General features: G+C 40.1%; 1 long non-coding RNA gene across 1 annotated transcript in view; it reads left to right on the forward strand.

The window, feature by feature from the left end:
* LOC105529377 overlaps window positions 1–18,363 on the forward strand; it is a 28,168-nt gene extending 9,805 nt beyond the window's left edge. The window contains exon 2 of the long non-coding RNA XR_001004500.1: window positions 17,797–18,363. This is a non-coding gene — a long non-coding RNA (uncharacterized LOC105529377). The remainder of the gene's footprint in view (window positions 1–17,796) is intronic.
* Window positions 18,364–18,574: the final 211 nt, after the last annotated feature.

Consider the following 18,574-nt stretch of genomic DNA (forward strand, 5'->3'; position numbering starts at 1 on the left):
CACATAAAGCTTTTTGAGTTTTATTTTTTTCCTCAGGTTGGAGATTCATCTTAACATGGATGCATTTTAAAACACTAACAGTGTCTAGAACTGTTTAAAGCAGATTATTAGGTAAGCACAAGGGATTGAAAATTCCTATTTAAAAAATGTAAATTGCAGTGGGATATTGAAGTCACACACATGTGGTGAGGTGGTAGCTTGTCCTGCTTCCCCCAAAAGTGGGTCTAAACTTTATTAACATTTTTTGATTATGATGATCTGACCTGATGCTGGGGTGTGTCGAGCAGCACTAGGGCTCCCCCAAATGGTGTTGGCTCCCATCACCTCACAAAGTGGCTTTGAGCAAGGGTAAGGGGCTCCCGTGGAAGCTTCTGCCCTGGCCTCTGCCTGGGATCTTGGCACAAGCTGCTGAGGGACAGCTGAGTCTTCTCTTCCCCATGGGGAACATTCTAGAGGAGGGTGAGGGCCACATCACTCCCCCTGCAGATGGCTAGTAGACTTGGGGACAGCTGTCTAAATATGTTTTCCCTTTGAGGACCCCCTGCCCACATAACTGCCAGAAAGAGGTGAGGCTTCTAGACTTGGGGTGGCCACAGGTTTAATGTCAGAGCTCTGAAGGTTGTTTAAACACATTGTCCCTTCTGGCTCCCAACACCTGAGTAGCTCAAATGCTGGAGTGCTGCAGTTTTCTCTCTCCCACCCTGAACTGGTAAAAAGACAACTGGAGGGGTAGGATTGGCTACTGAGTGAAGGCCTGGGTCTTTGGTCCACCTCCCCATGGTATGCCTTGGCAGACCATGAAGATGGGAAAGTCATAGGGCAGGGGTCTAGCCTCATGCCCTGAGCACTGCCAGGAGACCAGTTTGAGGCCTAAAGCACAGACCAGAGAAAAGAGTGAAGCAGGGAGAGGGGACGAACAGTCTGTGATTGGGAACTTGGAGACTACCACTGACAACAGTGTGGCTGTAATTTCTGCAGTTTGAGGTGGGCCAGCAAAACTAGCAGAGATTTCTTTTTCCTTCTTCACAATTTCATATATAGAAGGTTTGTTCTTACCGTAGATCTTAGCAACCTCAGGGCACGATTTTTTTTCTTTTCCTATTAAGTGAAGATCTTTCATGTTTTCATTTAAAAGAAGTACTTCGGGCAGGCAAGGTGGCTCACGCCTGTGATCAGAGAACTTTGGGAGGCCGAGGCGGGTTGATCACGAGTCAAGAGGTCAAGAGATTGAGACCATCCTGGCCAACATGGTGAAACCCCGTCTCTGCTAAAAATACAAAACTTAGCTGGGTGCGGTGGCACATACCTGTAGTCCCAGCTACTCAGGAGGCTGAGGTAGGAGGATGGCTTGAACTTGGGAGATGGAGGTTGCACTGAGCTGAGATTGTGCCACTGCACTCCAGCCTGGCAACTGCGCTCCAGCCTGGCAACATAGCGAGACTCCATCCCCACCGCCACCGTCCCCCACCCCCGCAAAAAAAAAGTACATCACAGCTTCTCTTCTGGCAGGTCCACATAGCCAGCAAACTACTCTTGTGCTTTAGGGCCATTATGAAGTAAAACTAAGAGTGACTGAGAACTGAAACCATGGAAGGTGAAACTGTACATAAGGGAGGACTAGTGTATCTGATTTTTTTTTGTTGATTATACGTCAAACTAAACTGATATTTTAGATATATTGCATTAAAGAAAGTAAAATATTAACATTAACTTTTTTACTGTGACTGCTAGAAGTTTTAGAATTATATATGTGGCTTGCTTTATACTTCTTTTGGATAGAGGTGCTTTAGATTATTACATGAGAAAAGAAAATGAATTTCAATCATTTTGAAAGCATTGTATTTCTTTTTACTTTGTAGCTAAACATATATATACCAAAACAAATGAGGCTGTTTTTAACAATTTTTTCTTTGTGTTTGATGTTCTATTGTTTCACTATGGTATGGCTAGGTATAGACTTATTTTGACTTATTCTGCAGAGGATTTGGTGTGCTTTTCTAATGTCTTAAATTCTGAAAAATCTATCTTTAGTCCTTTTAATAATTCTTCCTTTTTCTCTATTTTTCCCCCATTAGGAATGCTTATTTGATGTGTGTTGTGCCTTTTCTTTCTAGCTTATATATCTCATAACTTTTTCCTTTTCTGTGTGCTGAATTATGTATTTTCTCAGATTTTTCTTTTAAATCATTTCATTTTTGTTTGTACTGTTAAATCTACCCGTAATATTTCAATTTCCCTGATTGTATTGTTTATTTATGGCATTCTTCTTAGTCTTTACAAAAATCTGCCAGTTTTTGTAATATACTTGTCCTATACTTTCCTGTTTCTATTTCTTCTTTATCTCTTTAAGCATTTTAAACATACTAATTTCAAAGCCTCTCTCATATTGCATTACTATTTCTAATTCTAGACTGTACCTTTTCCTGTCTACTTACATTTCCTAATGGTTCTTTAGTGTACTTCATTTCCTCGCATACTTTATCATGTTTGGCTATGAACCCATTTTCGGTGACGGCCATTTTCCATGGAAGTGCTTGCTACAAATCTTGTTTGTAGAAGCATTCTTACAGTGTGATTTTGTACTGGTCTCTGATAAATTCTGAATCAATTTTTTATGCAGATTCCTTGGCTTGGAATTCACGTGTCCTTGGAGCGTATGAATTCAGATCCTATCCCTGCAAATGGCATTGGCCTGCATTCAGACTTTTTATAAACATGAACCTGAATGGATGGGAGCCTTCCTTGTCAAATCCCAGGGTGTCACATGGGGTTCTTCTAGACCCTATTTACAGCTGGGACAAGGCTTTGTGACTCCTGGCCGTATGCAGGAATCATGTCTCTGGATTCCTATGCTCTTGAGGGCAGTGGCCTGGACTCCCCTCTCTGCAGGGAACAGAAAGTATCCCATTCCCTAGTTTTTAAAACCCACTGTGGTTTCCAAAATACTGTGAGGTATTTTGCTTTCAGTCCACAGTAGCTACTCTGAGTTCAGTCTCCTTTTATTTCTATCACCTGAGAATTTTCTATTCTTGGTGCCAAGTTTAGTTATAGTTTCGAAAACTTAAATGTTATATTTTATTCAGTTTTTCTCAATTCATTTGAAGTGGTGTTGTGTATATATTTTTCCATCAACTTAATACACCATTCCAGAAATATTTTGGTTGATGATATCTGTGTTACCAAACCAAACTGGATCTGTTTGTCCATGCGCAATGCCAAACCCCAAAGCACTGGGTTTTCGCAGTGAGAAAGGTTCCGTGCAAGTCAACTGGCAAAGAGACGGGAGGAAATGTTCAAATCCGTCTCCTTGAACTGGGGCCTGGGTTGGTTTTTATAAGCATAGGGTAATGAGGATGATCTGATTGGATCTTGCAGTGAGGTAAAGTGAAGGAGTGTTACCTAATTGGATCCTGCCATGGGGTGATGCCAGAGCTCAATCTTATTGGATCCTGAATCCTGTCATATAACGCCCACTTCTTAATTCAGTCTATGCTTCTCTGCCCTGTCATGCAACACCCACTTCTTAGTTCAGTCTATGCTTCTCTGCCCAAGCACTTAGGTTCTTGCTGTGGTTGCATGCCTGGTTCATTTGGGCCTACTCAGGTTATGTGACCTTCAGTCTGAGGGTCTGTGGCAGCTGAAAAACAACTCACAACTCTATTACGTAAAAGTTCAACCAGATTGGCCTAGTGTGGCTACAGTTACTCTTTCTAGTTTACAATGAAGTCTTCGATGTTTTTGTTGGTTAATCATGAAAGTTGAAAATTAATAAGCAATTGATATTATTACAGCTACATAGAGAAAGTTTACTTCAGAGCCATCTGATAAGATAGAATTTATTTTTGAATGCAATATCATTGCCACTATGTCACTCAAAGGATAATTATTCTATCATCACATTAAAATACAGACAGGTATGGCCATAGGTTCTAGTCTTTGCTCATGAGACAATATAGAGGGACAATTCATAGGGTTCTCATGTTTCTGAACATCTTAAGAGCAGAGGCACTGACTCTCCCTTTTTCTCTGGATTATCCTTTCCAGATTGTGTAGTAATCAGTCATGGAAAAAGGGACAGTGTCTTTTTTCTGGAGCAAACAATATGCATTCTTACTGCACATTATAAAAATGTGGGTTCTCTGAGCTCAGATTTCCTCTCTTGGAATGCAAACCACTCCTGCTGTAGGCATCTCTCTGGGCCTATTGATGTCACCCTTGTGGGACTTGGGAGCAGTGGGCTCTGACACAAATATGCTGATGCACATTGTATTAGTCCGTGTTCACACTGCTATAAAGAAATATCCAAGACTGGGTAATTTATAAAGAAAAGAGGTTTAATTGATTCACAGTTCCACATGGCTGGAGAGAACTCAGGAAACTTACAATCATGGCAGAAGGCGAGGCAGGCACCTTCTTTACAAGGCATCAGGAGGCAGAGCATGTGAAGGAGGAACTGCCGAACATTTATAAAACCATCATATCTGGTAAGAACTCACTATCACGAGAACAGCGTGGGGGAAACCACCCCCATAATCCAGTCACCTCCCTGCTGTGACATGTGGGATTACAATTTAAGATGAGATTTGGGTGGGGATACAGAACCAAAACATATCACACATGCTGCATGCTTTGTGATGAGTGATAAACTTCTTTATCTCTGACCAGCAGTCTTATATTTTCTTCCTGCATTCATGCATCTGTGGCATGCTGACATGTTAGTTTGCAAGTTGGGTGAAATCTCAGACACTTTGTAGTTCTTGACAGAGATTTACAAGAGGTTACACTAGAAAGCTTCTGGAAACAAATTGACCTTTGTTTTTTAGAGGAACAACTTTTGACATAACTTTTTGCTTTCCTCCTCCCCTTGCACGTGGTTGTAAATAAAGCCTGGAGTTATACTATCTTGAGGTCATTAGGTAAAGATGAATTCTGATGTCATTGAACCATTTAACAAATGTCAGTACCTTACCACCTTAATACTTTTTGATAATGTTAAGACAAAAGAAAAACATATGAGCATAAACCAACACAAATCCCCAAACCCACGAAAATAAAACTGTTTAAGCCACTGTTAGCTAGGTCTTATATTTCTTTGACAAATGCCTTCAAAACCATTGCCATTGGTCATTTCTCCAAGAACTCAATGTTTATTCTGTATGAGACATTATGCTAAGCACTAAAGAGGATAAGAAATGTTAGCTATTATCCTGCCCTGGAGGAAGATACAGCTTTTTTGAGAAAATGGTAATTAGCAAAACAAGGCAGCGATGTAAATTTTTCAAGAGTGGAACAGGTAACAGGAGCTGATGGAACTGAAGGGAAGGAGGAATGGCTGAACTTTACATGCTTGGAGGGCTGCCGAAACCATCGAGTGTGGGGAAGCCATTTCCTCATCTGGAAGATGAGAAAGCCAGCTACAATCAGATGTTTTTGAACTGTAATTTTAGCAGCAGAACTATTTTTGTAAATGAAATTTTACAGAGACCTTTAGTCTATGAAACAGGTGAAAGCGCAGATTCTTTGAAGTTGAAACCTGGAGTCAGCTCACTTGATCTTCCCTCACCAGTCTGTCTCTCCATTGCTCACTGCTCCCCACCCTTCCAGAGTTTATAATGCATCTCTCTGAAACCCCAAAGATCACAGGATACAATCTGAAAATGATCAGGCATGATGATCGAAGAGAATTACAGAGCTAAAAGAAATGCATTCTACAAGGATCAGTCATACGTGTTGAGTTTCAGTTGGGTAGCTCTGCTGACCCCATCAGCACAGTGCAAGACTCCAGCCAGGTCTTTATCCCTTGTTAACTTGGCTGGCCACTTAGTTACAGACAGCAGCCTAAGAAGAACTAGTAGCTCTGTAGACATCTGCTATTTGATCCTAGCGTGGGGGATGAGCGAGGTCAGAGGATGTGAATGAATCAGTTCAAAATCCATCATCACTAACTAGAAAAACAACTTACAGCTCATTCCTCACTGACTGCAGGTTGGTGACGTCTCTCTACTTAGTAAGGGTGACAAGCATCTGTTTGGAAATCAGTATTTCGAACATCATGAAAGAAAAAATGCTTTTTGGATTAGCTCCCCCCTCAACTGCACCCCCACTATACCCAGAGGGAAAGGCTTTTATGGTCATTAGCTTTTTCTGTATGAAAGCTACTTGGTCTGACTAGGCCATTTGATTTCGGGTTTATCCTAAAGCCACAGAAATCGAGTTGCTGGGTATTTACTTGGGATTAATGACCAGTTAGGAACAGCTGTGCTTTATACCATTAACCCGACCCAGGTGCTAATTCCTGGAACATGCCCTGTAAGCAGGGGTCATTACTGCTATTTGAAGCTGCAAATGCTGCCTTAGAGATTACAGACTTTATTTGAAGAGGAAGCCATTTTGATTGGTCAACACGTCATATTTCTGGAGAATTAATGCTCTGTGTATAAGCCAATCTGATTGCTTGGAAACATCTCCCTGTACTTGTGCTGTTCAGCTGATAATCCACTTCTAGACACAGGGCAGCCGGCTGGAAACTGCAGCAGGTTCTATTTTTGGTACCTAAAATCAATGCCCCACTCTGGCAGCCTGGGCGGCTGCCTCATTATCCCCCCTGCCCGGTGCAATGAGCACAGCTTCCCTTTGTGGGAGATTAAAGCAAGTCAGGGAGTGTGATAAACGCTTTTAGTCATATCTGCTGTCATTTGAATAATACTAGGTGTCAGGAAGAAATACGTCCCTAGTGGATTTTAACCAACCAAACTCTTTTGATATTCTCTTTTTCCTTAGTGCAAGAAGAAACAGCATCTTAGAAAACTGTAACCCTCCCCTTGCCATCACCCCCAGAAAAAAACAAAACCAAAACAAAAAACAGCAAAACCTGTTTATATTTGGAGGCTAGGTTGGATAATATTTCTGTAAAGACTTTTTTTCATTTATCCAGCGATAGTCAGGGAGTGCCTATTGGGTTGAGGAGGGACGTTTCCTCTGTTTACCAGAAGAGAAAATGACTCAGTTCTGCCAGTTTTCCAGTCCTCTGGAACCTCAGATCACTTTTTCTAGCTAAATCCCTATCTACAGGCATTTAAGTTGGCTTTATTGAGTATGCTTATTCATGCTTCAGTTTTCCTACAGGTAAAATAGAAGAAAGATAAAGGTGTGATGAAAGGCATAATTGGATGGAGTGTAGGGCATGACTCCCAGCCCCTCCCTACTCTTGCCAGGCTGGGATGTCAATGCTGGCTTCTTATGTGGCCAAAGCCATCACAGGCAATGCTGAGGCTAGTGATGTTGGTCCTCAGTGGCTCCCAGGTTCCCCTTTTTGAGTCTGTTTGCTGCACAGGTGGGTTTTCTTCCATTCATCCCTTCAGTTAAACATGGGTCCTCAGATCCTCTCTCCTTATGCCCTGTTGAGATCAGCTCTCAGGAGGGGATCTGATAGATTGTTTATGATGTAATACAGACAGCAGGAATCTTCTAGGGTAGTGGAAGACTGTTACACCTTGAACGCTGATTGGGCCTATCTCTCTAGTTGTTTAAAATCTGTGAATGGCTCCCAGAGACACTAGTATCAGGCATTCTTGGATTCCAAGAATGCCTAAGCACTCTCTACAGTGTGCTGGTAAACTGGCTCTGATTTGTAGCTGCTGCTGATTTCAGTGGTAGAACAATTCCCATGACTACCGATTTCAGGGTACTAACATAAAGACATTGATCACCAGGCTGGAAAGAGATGTTCACATTTCTCTGCTGTGAGCCACTATGAGTCTTTCCCTAGCCCTTTTTAGGGAATTTGTCCAGTATGTTTTTTGCATTTGTTTTTTCATGGCTAACTTTACTGACTATAAGATAGGGTAGTGATAGGGTTCAGATGGAGAACCTTAGCTTGGAATCCTGGATTTCCCTATTACTGTGATTTTGGACAATGTAATATCAGTGAGCCTTTTTGTCCTTGACTACAAAATAATAATACATAACTCTCAGAGGTGTTCAGAAAATGAAATATATAAAATATGTGAGAAAAGCCAGCACTTATTAGTGGCTCAACAAATATTTTAGAACCAAGTAAATTATTTCACATGTGAGCAAATGGTAAGTGCTATAAGCAAATAATTTAGTAATGTAATGTCTATCATTGTTTTCTTCTGTTTATTCTTAATTTTAAAGAGAAATGAGAAACAGCAGCCCCAAGGACACATGTGAAAATGTCCATTGCTTCTACAGAAGGAGGTGGGATTTCTGTTTTTTCTTTTCCTGTACCTTATCTGGTCCTTAGTGAATCCCTTGCTGGAGAACTTAGTCAAGAACAGACATCCTCCCTTTGAGGATGATAATTAACATGATAAATATGATTATTTTGCCCTCTTCTTGCCTAAAAGAAACTCTGGATCATGGTTTCAGCAATTGCTGTATTTGGTTTTCAAAAATATCCAGTATCTCTATGAAAAGGTTTTGCATTTTAATAAGGATCAGGATTTTGAGTCAAGAGAATGGATATAACAGCTAACATCTTTTCATGTTTACTACATGCTAGAGACTTCACTAAGCCTTTATAAAAGGATTATCTCATTTAGTCTTCACAACAACCTATGAGACGGGCACTATTATTTCACTTTACAAATAAGAAATCTGAGACTTAGAAATGTTAAATAATTTGTTCAAGATCACAGAGGTAGAGTGGATTATCTGTAATTATGGGATTTTAAGCATCAGTGAATTCGTATGTGTGGTAAATTGGGGAAAGAGGAACCTCTGTAGGGCTCCAACAATCATGCCTCACGGGCAGTCTGCTTGGCTAACTCTATTAATACTTGACCACAATAAGTTCTTTGAGGGCAGGGAGCTTGTTCTATTCATCCCAATATGTTCTCATCACTGCCTGGCATGGTGCTTTGCACAAAGTGAGTCCTTAGTAAAGGACAGTTGAACTGAATCTTTAATTTACTGACTAAATTTTTATAAAATATCTCTGTGATAGATATTTTTCTAGGCACAAGAGGTAGGGTGGTAGAAGAACAAAAGACGGAAAAAAATGTATTGTTTTCATGAAGTTTATATTCTATTAGGAGGAGCCTAATACAAAATATAATTAAATTATTTCACATGTTAGAAAATGGTAAGTGCTATAAGAAAATAAGGCAGGATAAAGAGGAAGAAAAATTGAGTGAAGGGAGTTCAATAAAATGATGGAATTTGAATAGACACTTGAAAGAGTGAAGGTAGTAGCCATTATTATTATGTTCCAGGCAGAAAGAAGGCCCTGATGTGGAATGCAAGCATGCCTAACCTGTTCTGGAATAGCAAGGAGGTCCCATGGCTGGAGCAGAATAAACAAGTGGAAATGTAGGAGGTGATCGGGTCAGAGAGTTTGGGAATGTGCATTGCGCAGGACCTCTCTGGCTTTTACTCTGATGAAACAGAAAGCCCCTGGAGGGCTTCCAGGCTCAATTTTTTGAAGGTTTCAGAGTGTAACAATCTGACTTACATTTTAAAAGGACTACTATGACTGAGCTCAGACTATAAAGTAAAAAATGCTAGAAGCAGAAAGATCAGTTAGGAGGGCATTGTAATAATCCACGCAAGTCATGATGGTGGTTGGAGCCAGGGAAGTAGCAGGAGAACCAACAGGATTTGAAGGAGGGGAGTCATAGATGATGCCCAGCAACTGGAAGGTTGGGGTTGCTATAACCTGAGTTGGGGAAGACTGCTAAGAGAGCAGGTTTTGGGGAGAAGATCAGGATTTGAATCCTAGACATGTTAACTTTGAGATGTTGATTAGGCATGTGTCTAGAAGGCAGCTGGATATGAGAACACGGAATTCAGAGGAGAGGATTGGGCTGGAGATTTTTATAATAATTGGGAATGATCAGCCTCTGGGTAGAACTAAAAAATGTCATCCAAAAGACCACCAGTATGGCTACAAGATTAAAAAGGACAGCTTTACTGGGAATATCAGTTCACAAACTGAAAAGATATAGTCTCTGGTGTTAACCAAAGGTGTTCTTTCTTTGAAGAGGAGAAGGACCAGTTGGGTTTTATGCCTCACAGGGTCTGCATTACAAAATAGAGTCCTACAAATTCCGCAGATTTGGAGAAGCTATACGTATTTATGAGGGACGGTGAGTTATGTACAATGGATAAACATGTAACATACATCTCATGGCAATTTGGGGGTAGGTACTTAGCATTAAAATGAAGTGGAATTGGACTCCTTATGTCAAAAGGTAAATTATAGGACACAAAACGATTTGCGTGCAACCTCTAAAAGCTGGCTGAAATCAGCTTAAGGTCTACAGTTGCTTATTAGAAAAGAATCTAAGGTCAGTCTTCTGTCCAGCAGAGTTGTAGTGGTCTGGGTTGTGAATCAGAGTTAGGAAGGGTGTGATAATTTTCCTGATAGCTCCTATTGTTAGGGAGTTTAGCAAGAGTGCAGTTTTTCTTGTAGCTGTAGGAATTTGGAAATTTTGCCAGCCAGACCCTGAACCCTCAACCCATAGGTACCTTTTGTTTCCTTAACCTTAGGGTTCTTCTTAGTTGATAAAGGGGCATCTACCTTGAGGTCTCAGATGATAAAACTGAGAGACCAGAAGAGGATATCAAGAAGAGAAAGAGATCAAGGACTAAACCTTTAAGGTCTGAAGCCAGAAAAAAAGAATAAAAATTAACAAAAATATTAATAAAGTATGGTTAAAGTTTGGAGAAAAATCAGAACAACATAGGGTCCTAGAGGAAAAGTAAAAAATAAAATAAAATAAAATCATGTATCTAAGAGAAAGTAAAGAATGACTGTTAGAAGCTGCTGGTAGGTCAAGTAAGATGAGAATAATGGACCCAGAATTTCACAATATGACATCTCTAGTGACCTTGACAAGAGCAGTTTCAGTGGAGTTTTGGTGGCAAAAGCCTAAATGAAATGAGTTTTGGGAAGGTTGGATGAGATAAATGAAAGATACTGAACAGAGATAACTCTTTCAAAGAGTTTTAATGTAACGGGGAGCAGAGAAATGGGGCAGCATCTGGAGGGGGAAGAGGAACTAAGGAGAGGTTTATTATTATTATCATCTCTTAAGTTGGAGAAGTAATAATATGCTTTATGCTGACAGGAAAAACCAGTAGAGATGAAAAATGGGAGACTTAAGAGAGATGCAGTTTAAATGTCATTGTGTAGAACGGGGGAATGGGATCTTGTGCAAATATGGAGGAGGTGGTTCATAAATAGTTAGAAGGAAGTCCAAGTGCATCTGTACTGACTCTTTTGGCCTTCTTTGGCCAAAGATGGCTCAAATTTTTTTTTGTTCTTGGTGATATATATGTATATTCTCTGTAACGAGTGTGTGTGTGTAAATAATAGCTGTGAGGTAAGCATGCATATATATTTGACACATATATGTACATATATATGTATTACAAATGTATATTATACAATACGAAGATTGTTATTTTGGGATATATACACACATGTATGCACACATACATATTTAGTGATATACACATATAGGTATATATACATATACATGCATATGTAGTCTTATTCTCTGTAAGATAGAAAACAATAACAAATAAATGAATTCTTCTGAGAGATTTCCAAACTCCATAGCACTATAAAGCCACCTAAAAGTTTCCGACTTTTCAAAGGCATATTGTTAAAGCTCAATTAGTCTTTTTTTTAAAAAAAATTCCTTCTGGTATTAAATTAACATGAAAGAGCAGTTAAGTATATTTAGGACACTTTATTTAAAGTGTTTTCCAATCAGGAAACAATAAATATTTTTTTAAAGAGTGAATCTTTGAAGTGAGTCAGCCACTGCTTCTCCCTCCCATAATTGAAGTGAGGGAGAATTATATGGAAAGAGTCCAGGACGCTCTTCGGTCCAGACAAAGCTGTGGTGATTAGGAGAATGAATTGCAAATGAGGAAGACAATAGGGAAGAAGGTTCTTTTATGAAGGGAGAGAGGATGGGTGTTGCAGAAAGGACGTTTAATAATGACAATGCAGGCTCAGAAAGCACTTGAGGATGTGAATAATTCAGCAGCCATTAGAGAAAAGGAAACCTTGGGAGAATGTCATTCTGTGGCCACCAAATTGTACAGTATGGGTGCAACATCTGTGCCCTCCCAGATGGGCCCTGCTGCTGATGGGTAGACAACAGTAAATACAACCAGTTTATCAAGTACTCTCAATTAAGAAAGATAAAAACATGAAATGGCTTTATTTCTCTATGGTTATAGCTCCTATCCATGCTATGCCAAATCTCCCTTCCCCATTGAGAGCAAATCCCTTTATTCATTTTGGGAAGATTCCATAATTTTTACAGATATTTTCAGTTATTAAAAGACCAGTTTAAAATTTAATCTCATATATCATCCCAAACTTTCCTTGCTATCATATGTCAGGCTTATAGCCAGGGAGATGGGAGGTGTGGGGGCAGGCTGTTCCAATACTATATCAAGATGGGGGCTTCTGGTGGTGCAGGATCATGTACCACCAGCAAGTCCCATGATTATGAGCATACCTCATTACCTCCTTCACAGTGAAGTGGCCCCTTTGGTTAAACACTACATTGGTGTGGGATTCTTTGCCTGTAAATCAGGCTATTTATTGGTCCTTGGATGATGGTGCTGGCTGAGGCAAATTCATACCCAGAGTAAGTATCTATTTTCATGGGAATATATCATTGACTCTTCTGGGCTGAAAGGCACTCATTGTAACCAACTTGCCACCATGTGGCCAGTTGGTCTCCTCAAGGAATAGTGCCAGTCTCAGCTTTGGTCTCTGTTGCTTGTAGGTTGGACATTCAGAGGTGACAATGGCCAGATCAACCTGGAAACTACGGTGTTTGTTCCATGCCAAGTTCTTTCTCTGCCACTTTGTTTGTTTGCCTCTTTTTCCAGTACTTGAGGGTGGCAGCTGACAAAGTCTGACTGATATCAACAGACTGATTCATTTCATCTGGTTGGAAATTTACTGCCTTTCCTGTGGTAGATGCCTTCTGATGGGTCTTAATGGGAAATGCGTGTCATCACACTTAATACTTGTGCCTATATTACCTTCTACGTGCTTCTATCAGAAATCTTTGTTCCCCAAGTCTTTTACCTTCTTGGCCTTGACATGAGTTTCTATATAAATACATATATAGATATGTATATGCACACACATATGTATGTATATGTGTGTGTATATATGTATGTGTATAAATATGTATGTGGTGTGTGTTTGTGTGGTCTTTTCTTTTTTCATGCATAATAGTTGATCAGTGCACTACCCAATCCACCCTTTGGGAAGATATTCTGTCCACTGACTTCCAAGGCTACCTTTGAGTGAGACAGTAATGCAGCTCTTATCCATTTTTGGCTTCTACCTTCCTATCAAGTCTTTCCATCCATAATCCAGACTTGGGCTTTTTCTTCCTTCCTTAGGTCATCTTACAGGACTTCCCATGGCTGTCTGTGTAAGCTCAGAGAGAGATGGTGGTGTAACCATGATGGATAACATGGTGCTCCCTGCTCATACAGCTTGTCCGTGTCCTGTGTTCCCAATAAAACTCTCTTTGAACTGCCTTTGGACCAGCTTGACTTCATTACTTAGTGGGTGAGACAGGACCCAGCTTATGATGGGGAGCTCTGCATGTCCATTTCCTGGGTGTTTCATTATTAAGTATTCCATCTCTACAAGAGCCGAGGAGCATGTCAAGAGCTTTTTTTGTTTTTCCCTCAACACATGATTTTCCACAGCAGAAGTCAAGGCTTTGTACCAGAAACCCAGATTCTGCTTTGTAATTCTCCCCCTGGGCTTGCCATAAACACATCTTTTTCCATCCCTGGCACCTCACACACCAGAGGGTTCGTGAGAACCTATTCTCCACGTGGCAGGGCTATTTATACTGCAACGCGAACCTGATGATGAAAACTTCCCTCCTTCAGGCTCCATTTACATTCAGCAGTTTCCATGACTCCCAATGTTTGATCTGGAACAGTATTGTTTGGTGTACAGTGTGTTGCCTCCAAAACTCAACAGAGGCCTAGCAGGTGTGTGCTTCACTCTGTAATGGTAGATATAGAAATAGAGGTAGAAAAGCTGCAGTGATTAGTCTTTTCTTTTTGCTCTTTTAACATACCACCTTATTGAGGTATGTTTGACATATAAGAAGTTGTACATATGTAATTTATACAATTTGAGTTTGTAGATAAGAATATACCCATGTAACCATCACCACAATGTGTGCCATAAGCCTATTCATCACCTCTAAAAGTTCCCCTGGCCTTCTTATTTATTACAATTATTATTGCTTTGTGATAACAATACTTAACATAAGATCTACACTTCTGGTTTATTTTAAAGTATATAATACAGTATGATTTACTATAGGCATTATGCTATACATTAGATCTCTACCTTACTCATCTTGTATAAGCAACACTTTGTATTCTTTGACTAATACCTCCCTGATTCCCCAGCCTTTGGCAACCACCATTTTACTCCTGCTTCCACGAGGTTGGCTATGTTAGATTCATCATATAAGTGATATCATGTATTTGTCTTTCTCTGTCTGACTTATTTCGCTAAGCATAATGTTCTCAAGGTTCATCTGTGTTGTTGCAAATGGCAAAATTTCCTTTTTACTTGAAAGTTGAATAATATTCCATTGTATGTACTTACCAACTTTTCTTTATCCATTCATCCATTAATGGGCACTCAGGTTGAGTCCACATCTTGGCTATTGTTATTTGTGTCTCTCTTTTAGATAAACGTCTATCCAATTCCTTTGCCCATTTTAAAAACTAGGCTATTTTATTTTATTTTTATTTCTGCAGTTGAGTTGTAGGGGAGTTCCTTATATATTTTGTCTATTAATCTTTTATCAGATGTAAAAGGTTTGCAAATATTTTCTCTCATTCTGTAGGTTGGTTTTTCATTTTGCTGATTGTTTTCGTTGCTGTGCAGAAGCTGTTTAGTTTGATGTAGCCTTACTTGTCTCTTTTTACTTTTGTTGCCTTTGACTTTCAAGAAATTATTGCTAAAGCCAATGTTGAGAAGCTTTCCCCCTCTGTTTTCTTCTAGAGGGTTTATGGTTTCAGGTCTTAGGATTAAGTGTTTAATCCATTTTGAGTTGACTTTTGTGTATGATGGAAGATAAGGTCAAATTTTCTTCCCTTGCATGTACTCTGTGTTTTTCTTTAGAGTGATTATCTCAGCATTCTCCTGACTACTGGACCCCTAAATACTTTATTGCAGTGAAAGGTCAATGAGACCTCAGGATGTAGTTGCCTTAACATAGCTTTTAGCATACTAGCTACCTCTTGCTCAGTTTGCTGGGTAAGCATAATGTCATCAATATAATGTATCAATAAATGTGATATTATGTGTGATTTTCGGGCAGTACAGGTACATTTGGAACAGACCATGAGACAAGTGGAAGAGTTAGCATAGCCCTGGGCCAAAAGTGTTGATGTATATTATTATCTATTCCATGTCAATTCCATGTGAACTGTTTTGAATCCTCTTTTCTAGTTGCAGTAGAAAGAATGCATACACCAAATCCATGGTTATGTATCATTTATTTGATTCCATAATAATCTGCTCCAGCAACAACATAACCTTTTGTGTGGTGGCAATGTTGGAGCTAATGATTGAGTTCATGTGGTATACTGTCATTTCATTCCCCAGCAATCATCCAGCTTTTGCAAGGATGAACTGGAATTAAATGAAGATATAAGGATTACCATTTCTGCATTATTTAGATGCTTAAGGGTATAACTAATCTCTGACATTTCCCCCAGGATGCAATATTGTTTTTAATTCATGTCTAAGGCAGGAGGGAGGGAGACAGTTGCAGAGACTTCTATGTGGTACTCCACTTTCTATAGCTCTTACTTCAAAGGCCAAGATCCCAATGTGAGGGTAACTCTAGCCCAACTAAATGGCTATAGGTCCATTTGAAGAAGGACTAGGGGAATCATTAGGGTATATACTTGCCCTGGTGTTGCCAGTATATGGGCAATCAGTTCTTGTTCTGAAAACTGGCTTAGGGATGGTATCTGGGCAAGAGATGGTGACTTTTTACTGGACTCACTTCCTCAGACTCCTCCTGTTCACTCATTCTTGCTTTCTTTTGATTGTATGTCTCAAGCAGTGACTTTGTTGGCTGCCTGACCCTCCCCTGACCCTTTATGCCACTAGGATGCTTTATTAAACATCTGCAAAACACTCTGAAATCAAGACTCTTGGCTACTGCCCTGACCTTGTATGCTGTTATAATGCAAACTCCTGGCTTCTGCCACCTAAACTCTATTGCTTCAGAAGCACTATTCCAGAATGGCCTCTCCCACCTACCACCATCTCTGGCCTGCAGAGGGGAGGGAGCCTTGTGCCTTCTTCCCAATGTGTTCCTGATAGCTTTGGTAAATGGTGTGTTCTCTGAGATTTCCAAGGAACACAATCATAATTTTGAACTTTATATAATAAACTCTTAACTCTTTTAAAGTATAATCCTTTTTTTAAGCTAGATTATTTAATTCTGGCTATATTATGCTGAGATTTAACTCTAGTTAATAGCCAGGAGAGGAAGTGGAAGCATCTTGAGAGATGGCCTTGTTAACTGCAGGACAGAGCCTCTGCAGCATCTCCCAGTACAGGGCCACAGGGAAGTGGTAGTTTTATTTTTAATTTTTAAAAACTCAAATTTTAGTATTATAAAAATATACAACATATCATAAAACATACCATTTTAACATTTTTAAGTGTACAATTCAGCAGCATTAAGTGTATTCACCATGTTGTACTATCACTACTATTTCCAAAACTTTTCCATCACCCCATATAGAAACTGTGTACCCATTAAGCAATCTTCTCAGTCCCTCATCCCCAAGCTTTTGGCAAAGTTTCTTTCTTTCTTTTTTTTTTTTTTTTTTTATGGAGTCTCGCTCTATTGCCCAGCCTGGAGTGCAGTGGCACAATCTAGGCTCACTGCAATCTCTGCCTTCCAGGTTAAAGTGATTCCCCTGCCTCAGCCTCCTGAGCGACTGGGATTACAGGTGCCCACCAAGCCTCACAAATTTTTGTGTTTTTGGTAGAGAAGGGATTTCGCCATGTTGGCCAGGCTGGTCTCTAACTCCTGACCTCAAGTGATCTACCTGCCTTGTCCTCCCAAAGTGCTGGGATTATAGGCGTGAACCACCACGCCTGACCAGCTCTTGGCAAATTCTAATGTACTTTATGTCTCTATTAATTTGATTATTCTGCATATATAAGTGGAATCACAAAATGTCCTTTCATGTCTGGCTTATTTCATTTAGCATAATGTTTAAAAGTTTCATCCATGTTGTAGCACAGGTCAAGACACCATTTTTTAAATGGTTGGATAACCTATTATATGCATATACCTTATTTTATTTATCCCTTCATCAGTTCATGGATTTTGGGGATGTTTTCACCTTTTGTTTATTGTGAATAATGCTCTAATGAACACTGAAGTACAATTATCTGTTTGAGTCTGTTTTCATTTTTTGGGGGTATATTATCTAGGAATGGAATTGCTGACTTTTATGGTAATTCTTTTTAACTTTTTGAGGAACTGCCAACCAAATCAGTGCTAGTTATTTTTTTCTTTCTTTCTTTCTTTTTTTTTTTTTTTTTTTTTGGAGTCTCGCTCTGTCACCAGGCTGGAGTGCAGTGGTGCCATCTCAGCTCACTGCAATCTCCGCCTCCCGTATTCAAGCGAATCCCCTGCCTCAGCCTCCTGAGTAGCTGGGACTACAGGCACGCACCACCACACCCCGCTAATTTTTTTTATTTTTCAGTAGAGACAGGGTTTCACCATGTTGGCCAGAATGGTCTCGATCTCTTGACCTCGTAATCTGCCTGCCTCGGCCTCCCAAAGTGTTGGGATTACAGGCCTGAGCCACTGTGCCCAGCCGCTAGTTCTTAAGAGGGAGGTATGAGACATATGTATAGACTATTGAAAGGAAAATCTCTTGGGCCCCCAAAATCACTAAGCTAAAAGGAAAATTCAAGCTGGAAACTGCTCAGAGCAAACCTGCCTCCCATTCTATTCAAAGTCATCCCTCTGCTCACTAAGATAAATGCATATTCTGATTGGCTCCTTTGGAAAAGCTAATTAGAAACTCAAAAGAATGAAACTATTTGTCTCTCACCTACCTGTGACCTGGAAGACCCCTCCCTGCTTCAAGTTCTCCCTGCCTTTCTGGACAAAACCAGTGTACTTCTTACTATATTGATTAATGTCTCATGTCTCCCTAAAGTGTATAAAACCAAGTTGTGCCCTCACCGCCTTGGGCACAGGTCGTCAGGACTTCCTGACGCTGTGTCATGGGCATGTGTCCTCAGCCGTGACAAAATAAACTTTCTAAATTAAATGAGATCTCTCTCAGATTTTCTGGGTTTACAACTATGAATGTTCAGGAGAGTTTGGAAGCCAGTATCTTCAAAGTCATCCACTTACCTGTGTTAAGGGGACATCTCCAGAGGGACAGAAACACTGGGATACATATGAAAGAAAACTGACTAGGGGAAATTGGCTCACACAATCACAAAGGTGAAGTTCCTGATGGGCAACCTGCAAGCTGG

This window comes from Mandrillus leucophaeus, unplaced genomic scaffold (genome assembly GCF_000951045.1).
Source record: "Mandrillus leucophaeus isolate KB7577 unplaced genomic scaffold, Mleu.le_1.0 Scaffold761, whole genome shotgun sequence".
In the NCBI taxonomy this organism is placed as follows: Eukaryota; Metazoa; Chordata; class Mammalia; order Primates; family Cercopithecidae; genus Mandrillus; species Mandrillus leucophaeus.